Genomic DNA, 8,469 nt, shown 5'->3' on the forward strand with positions numbered 1-8,469 from the left:
CATTGTTCTCAGATCAAGACGATATTAAATTTTGGCCATTGGATCAACCACATGACCGTTAGAAGAATTTCAAAACATGAAGGAGGTCTCAAACTGTGGATCTCCCCATGCATTTTTTGCCATTGCATTGTCGTTATTAGCTTCAGTGGAAGTGCGAGATCTCAACCATTGGATTGTCATTATTAACTTTAGTGGAAGTCATCACCTGATCAAAATCTCAGCCATTGGATCACTGCTTGTAATCCTGGCCGTTGGATGAATTTTATTATCATTGGAAGGCGTGGTTGGTTGGTAAAATATCGTAGATAAATTGCTAATATATAACCATGACAAATTGCCACAACCAATAAGCGCCGCTGATTATCTCGGTATCTCTTATTTATCTCCAATAAATTGACAATTTCTTGTCAATTTTTGAGAAAAATTGTTGCTTCAAGATTTCTCCACCATTTTTCACTTCAAGACCCCACCAATACACGATTTTTCAATGATATTTTGTCCATGCATTGGAATATTTTCATCATTGATTGAGATAAGCTAATATTTATAGAGGGATGAGTTCATATTATCCAAGTTTACTTCACTAACAATTACGATAAGTGCCCCCACATGTCACCTAAGACTTGCTTTATAACAATTGTTGAGATTGTTAAAAGAACGAGGAATGAAGAAGATGAAAACAACATAAAGATTTAACATGGTTCGTCGTTGTGGCTATACATCGATGAAGGGGATAAAAGAGAAAATTCACTAGTGAGGAGCTTTGTAAATTAGCTCCATATAAACATAGGGTCTAAACCTCAATAAAGGGAAATCACCCGTCAATACAACTAATCAATCAAAACAAATCAAACTTAATTGCCACAAAATCTAAAGTAATCTTTAGATAGAATGAAATTGTATCTAATAATTCCTCTTGCTAAACTCAATTTTCCACTTTTCTTGATCTCAATTTTAACATTCCCCCTCAAATTGGAGCATAGATGAGAATAAAAGAACTCTTTTCCCAAAGGTTTGGTAGACATATTTGCAACTTAAAGATAGGAAGATGTGAAGGGAGTATGCACTTGTTCAAATTGAATTTCCTCTCTAGCCACATAACAATCCAACTTAATATGTTGTGTTCACTCATGAAAAATTGGATTGGTTGCTATGTGCATGATTACCTGATTATCACAATGCATTTCAATTACTCCTAAGTCTACTTGCAGATCTTAGAGGATGTATATTACCTAAGGAAATTCACAAATAATAAAGGCTAGAGCTTTATACTCTACTTTTGCCATGAGCAACATATAATGATTTGTTTCTTGGTTGAATTCCCTCGTAGACCATGCCATGAAGAGAATTTCCGCATAAGGGCATTTTGTAATTATGCAAGTTTGCATAGGAGTAAGTGAAAAAGGTTTTTGGATTTGGCCAATTAATTAATTAGATGACTTTGTGAGATTTATTAATCAATTATGACTCATTTTAGGCTAGATAAAGTGAGTCAAGCCCTTAGTGGGCTCAAGTTACTTAAGTCCAATTAGGGAATCTTATAAATACCCTCTTAGGGGTTAGGGTTTCAAGTTAGTTATCCTCCACTAGCTAAAGAAAAGAAAGTCATAGCCTCTTTCCTTCTAAAGACCCATCTTTGGAGTGCCGAGATTGAGTTAAAGCCATTGAGCAGAAGATCTTGGATGTTCCAAACCTCCAAAGACTTCAAGCTTCATCTTCATCGTGTATATTTGATTTGGAAACGTCCAAATCAAGGTAACATTTTCCATTTCACTTAATCTAGTTTCATATTGTTTAAAAATGTAGCTTTTGCTTCTAGTACTTGGATTTAGAGCTTAACGAAGAAAATTGTGCACCTACCTAATCCTAGGATGGGGAACTTAGTGATTCAGGATTCCCTACAACTAGTATCAGAGTCTTAGGTTAGCAAAAGGCATATTAAAACCTTTCTAGGGTGTTTTATTTCTCATGGCCCCAAGGATAATTATGTGCATGATAATATGATTGTTATAACTATGATTATTTATTATGATTGTCATTATTTTTTGTTGGGATTACTTTATTGTTTTCTAGATGAGTTGTTAGCCCTATAAAAAGGCATAGGATTTTTGTTGTTATGTAAAAAATCTTGTTTTTCTTAGAATGGTATGTACAATTTTGATTAATGGAGTAAAGGCTTTTATTGTAAAAATCTATTTTTTATAACCCATAGAGGATTTGGAAGCAATTTTGATGATCATGAGGTGTTCTTACACATTACCCTACCAAAAATATGTACCTTTTAGCACAAAATGATGATCGAAGATCTAGAAACTAATCGTTGAAATCTGGAAATCTATAGGAGCGCTCAGTGCCTTGACCATTAGAGTGGTGGACTTGAGCATTGGAAGTTGCATCCAACGATCCTAGTGTATCCAATGTGCCAAAAGCTACATTCAATGCCCTTCAAGACCATACCATAGCCCATCAAAGTATATGAACTCAAGAAATGACAATTAGGACCCATAAGACAATACTGGTTCCCTCAAAATCCAATTCTAAAATTGATTCGACATCCTACTACAAAGAATCAACTATACTCTAGTACCCTATGTAAATAACAACAAGACACTAAATACTTAGGTTCGAACCTGCTACCTATTTTGTTCAATCTCCCAATGAATTGGTGTTTGTAGTCTAATAAGGTGAAAACTATCAACCTTTCAAGACTACCTATACTATCTTTGAGTTACAAATCCTCTTATTGTGTGTTCAACTGACATATCTTAACTTTTTAAGAGCTTATGTCAAGTTTCACTTGGGAAACTACTATGACCATAGTTTACATGAACACACTTCCTTAGGATCACCCAAGAGGACACTTTGTCTCAATCCCAAAAAATATCATGGTGCCTCTATTGAGAATACATATTGTTACTGACTTCTATCAATAGTGACTCAATCCATAGGGAATATATGATAAACTTGCAACTCACATATAGGTCAAAGTCACTAGTAAATTTAACACTAGCTCCATATTTTCTCAAGGTTAAAAAAAATTCAATGTAGTAACTTAGTAAAGTTATGATTACTTGATAGTCTTATGTCATGACACACCATAGGCCTTGTCCAATATGTAACCAAACACACTAGTGCACTCAATATAAGAAACACATCCCAATAGTCAAAGACCAGTCATCTCTCTAATTAGGAGATAGTGCACTACAACTTGTAATAGGTTGCCTAGGCCCATGAACCAGCTATGAACAAGTCATCCACTTGCAAGGAACTTGTGACTTGGATCTCCATGCAACTCTTAATACACTCGAGTCACGTACAATGTAAGATATGCATGCCAAAATTCTTATAAGGTATAATGCATGAAATAAGGAAAAATAAAAGTGAATTGAAAATTTATTAATAAATGATACAATCCAAAAGTTATTTTAATTTCACCTACCTTACCATTAACATAATTCGATAATATGTTATTATACCTTACACAAGATTTTAACATTAGCTAGGTAGAATTTCAATGATGACCAACATCACAACGAAATTTTTTCTTCTTCAAACCGACCATTTTACATAAAACATTAAATTTTGTAATCTGATAGGTAGGTGGATAAATAAATTGTATAGCAAACTAGATACCTCTAATGAGGGAGACATTAATTTTAAACCATTTTGTATTATTAAATCAATTATATGAAAAACACATATCACATGGAATATCTCACTCAATGGACCCCCTCTAATTGTTCTTACAAATAATCTATGATACTTGTATTGTTTGAAGCATTATCAAAGGTACTACTAAAATTTTTGCTTTGTATGTCAAACTCTCTAAAAACACTTGTAATAGAATCATATATGGCATACCCATCATGAGAATGATATATTTTACAAAAACCTAATATTTTCTTATTTAATTTCCAATTTGAATCTATATAATGTGTTATGACACATGTCAAAGGATTATTACTTTGACTGGTTTATATATCTAAGGTCATAGATATAATACCAATATGATTATTAAATTCTTAGATTATTAATTGCTTACAATCCTTATAGCTTTTAATTACATTACCACGACAAGTATTCTTAGGAATTTTTTGAAGGGTTGGTTAGACTTACTCTTGAATGTAATGTAAAAATCTAGGATCTTTTCCAAATGTGAATAGTAGGTTCGCACTAGCCACGGATTTAACAAACTCTTATGAATTTCTTGATCAATAATATAAAGGTGGACATTGATGATGTACTAGATCCTATTTTAGTTAGATTTATTTGAGATTGCTTAGGGTCTAATGCACCATGTTTTTTTAGTAAATTGTTCAACATGTCTTCTAAGGTGACTTATAACACCAATAACTTTGCAAATATATGTTTTTTTTTAACATTCTGCCATTTTTTTTACCTCTCTTATATTTTTTTCTATTTATTATAATGAAGTGATTCCATACTACAGATGTGAGTCTACTAACCCTAAGTCTTTTGCTTGTACAATCAAGTTAGGGAAAGTTAGAGGAAGGGTTAGAGAGAGGGACGCTAGTGGGGGTAGGGTTCTCTTGGTCTTCAAAAGGTTCAAATTCATTACATTCATCAATATTAAAGTCAAAGTTTTCAACATATAGATAACGAGAATCCATTTTTAATTTTAGAAAAAATAAATAAAGAAAGACTAAAAGAAGATAATAATTAAATGAAAATATAGACATTTGACATGCAAAAAGGGAAAAAAAAAAAACAAAAAGTAATATTTGAATGGGCCAAGTGGGCTGACATGATCAGCCAACACAATTGCACGATGGGCCATCTCCTTAGGCCCAACACGACCAAATTAGCACATCCTAAAATGGTTCTAACATGCTCACTAACCTATGGCTTTGATACTAGTTAAAAGGAAAAACCCGCTTCATTTTCCAATCTTGAATCAAGTTAGGAATATGTTTAACTATCCTAGGCTATTCTAAATCTTATGTACAACTTAGAAAAAAATGCATTTTTAAACTTAATATGAATTTATAATATGCCAACAAAAACCATACCTAAGATTCAGATGTTCCTAAATTGTTTCCATGAAATGAAGATGAATAACCAAGTTGTAGGAAGTCTCATAAACATGGAGTCTTCTGCCTAATTACTCCAACCTTGATCTTAATACACTTCCAATGGGGATGGAAAAGAGAGTGGAGGTCATGACTCTCTCTTTCTGGAGGTGGAAGACAACTCTCTAGAAAAAGTTATGTAGACCTTAACCCCTAAGGGAGTATTCTCAATTGCTTAAGCCCACTAAGGGCTTGAGTCACTTAATCTAGCCCAAAATAGGTCTCAATTAATTAATTAACTCAATAGGGCCTACTAATTAATCAATTGTCAAAATCTAGAGACCATGTTCACTTATCCCCGTGTAACCTTGCATAATTACCAAAACGCCTTTATGCATAAAAGTGAACCTAGAGTCAATCCGACCCTCATGACTCGTGTCAATAAGGTATATGAGTTCAAAACGGGGACCACTAGGACCCAAAGGAGTACTAGCTAGCTCCTTTATAATCTAATTCTGAAGTTGATTCAACATCTTACTATAGAGAATTAATTAAACTCCATTATCCTATGTAAATAAAATGAAATATTATGTCTTGGGTCCGTGACTTGCAATCCATTGTGTCTAATCTCCCCATAAACTAGTGTTCATAGTCTAACAAGGTGAAATTATCAACCTTTCAAGACTACCTATACTATCCTTAAGTTAAAGATCCTCTTATTATGTGTTTAATTGACATATCTTAGCTCTCAAAGAGCTAATATCAAATTCTACTTAAAGAACTATTATGACCATAGTTTACATAAATACACCTCCTTAAGATCTCCTAATGAGACACTTTATATTAATCTCATGAGATATCATGGTGCCTTTATTGAAAATATCTATTGCTATTAACTTCCATCAACAGTGACTCAATCCATAGGGAATATATGATCATCTTACAATCTAATACATAGATCAAAGTCACTATTAACTTTAGTACAAACTTAATATTCTCTCGAGATTGCTAAAAGACAACACAATGAAGCAACTTAGTGAAGTCATGACTACTTAATAACCTTAAGTCATGACTCATCATAAATTTTGTCCAATGTATAACCATACACACTAGTGCACTCACCATAGGAAACCCATCTCGATAGCCAAAACTAGTCATCCCTCCAATTAGAAGATAATACATTACAACCTATAATGAGTTTTCTAGACCCACGAACCAGTTGTGAACTAATCATCTATTTGCAAGGGACCCATGACTTGGATCTTCCGTGCAACTCCTACTACACCCAAGTCATGTATAGTGCAAAATGTGCAAGTTAGAGTGCTTATAAGATATAATGTATGGAAATAGGATAAATAAAAGTGAATTGAAACTTTATTAATAAATAATAAAATAAAAAATTTTATTACATCATGTCATGCTTTTTAAGGGTTCCGTCCTAACATTTCTATCTATTACATCATGTCATATTTTCTAAGGCTCAATCCCAACATAAATGTTAGCACCAAACATTTCATTCTTCATATGAACTTTATGTTTATGAGGGAATCCATGCAATCAATTGTTAGGGTAGAACTTTAAAAGCATGACATGATGTAATATAAATAGATTTCATTAATATTTATATTATGATTCATATTCACTATCCTATTTATACATTATCTATATTGAGCATTCAAGTCTGCATCACTTGCATTTTACATGACTTAGGTGCATTAAGAGTTATATGAAAATTTAACTCATGGGTCCTTGCAAGTAAATGAGTTGTTTATAACTAGTTCATGGATTAAGACAATCTATTTGAGGTTATAGTGCACTACATCTTAATTAGAGGCATGACTTATCTTGGTCATCAAGATAGGGTTCCTGTGGTGAGTGAACTAGTTTGTATAGTTATATATTAGACTAAACCTTTGCTAAGTCGTGACATTTGTTATCCAATAGTTATGACTTTACAAAGCTACTATACTACTTAAGCTATCAACCTTAATAGAACATTGAGTTAGTGTTAAGGTCTTCAATAGCTTTAACCCATGGATGAGACCTTGTAGTGGTCATATATTTCCTATGGATTGGGTTACTATTGATTAAGGTAGGTGACAACAAGTATTCTCAAAATAAGTGATCGCTTGAATTTTCGTCATTTATCGAGTCAAAAAACAATTTATAACCTAATTCACTACTCTAGAGCAGTTTGTACCCGATCAAAAATGGTTTTAGTACAAACTACCGTAGTATAGTAGTTTTTAGGTGTCGTCCATTAGGAATGATTATTCTCGGTAATTAAGGCTTGAATGAGAGAAGAAGAAATGGTTGTAATAAAGTGAAATTGATTTAAAAATTCAATTTGAAAAATCAATGTAACAATGGTCTCAAATTGAGAAGAAAAATAAAATGTAAAATAGAAGAAAATTAACAGGAGATGAAATTCTCGGAGTTAGAATTTTCTAGAAAATAATTTCCATGGTGAATAGATGTTGATATCTATTTTTCATCAAGTTAGATTGAAAACTTAAATTTTCATCTAAACCAATTTTTGATTTAGCTTTAGGTCTAGGCCTAATTTTTCTTCAAATTAAGTCATTTAATCAAAGATATCAATTCAAATCATATATTCAATTCATCTTAAATTATCTTCCAATGATTCACACAATGCAACTATTCAATCTCATCAAATCTAGCTTTAAGAATTTGATGAATCTGTCTAGCTTGCATGGTAGTAATCATCCAAGACAATTTAAAGAAAAAAATCCTCAAATTTCAATTAATCAATCAATTGGATCAAATTACCTTTACAATTCAAGCTCATTTCTCTAATTCACCATACATCTTACCTCTAGATCCTCTGAGAAAAATGAGATTTAGTCACTCATGCTTGGAGATTTGGTCTCACAAGGCATGTTTGGCTAGCGAAAAAATGAGAGAAAATGAAGGAAAGTATAAAATTCTATAGAGAAAGGAATCTAGAAAATTCTACAATTAGAAAATGTCTAAAAGTATTTTTAATGAGTAAATCAAGTTTCTATTTATAGGCCAAGGTCAAGTGGACACTTGGCATCATCTAAGAGGTCTTCTGGAAGCTTCTTCACCAAGAAATTTGGAAAAATGCAATTTCGCACAAAATCCAACAATTTCGCACGAGCTCCAACAATTTCGCACGATTGTGCGAAGTGAAAAATGCATCAGCACAAATTTCACATTCCTGGAGCATTTCGCATGACTATGCGAAATTTTTGCATGGTCATGCGAAATCAGCTTTTAGATTTCCCTTTGAGTTGCAGCCAAAATTGCCTTTTGGTCCATTCCACATGATTGTGCAAAATTTTCGCATGATCATGCGAAATGGAAATACATAATTTTTCAACTCCTTTTGCCATTTTTTCCATTTCTTTCTCTTGATTCCACTTCAACTACCTCCTAATCAACTCCAAATCCCGGT

The sequence above is a fragment of the Vitis riparia genome, chromosome 15 (genome assembly GCF_004353265.1).
Source record: "Vitis riparia cultivar Riparia Gloire de Montpellier isolate 1030 chromosome 15, EGFV_Vit.rip_1.0, whole genome shotgun sequence".
Lineage (NCBI taxonomy): Eukaryota > Viridiplantae > Streptophyta > Magnoliopsida > Vitales > Vitaceae > Vitis > Vitis riparia.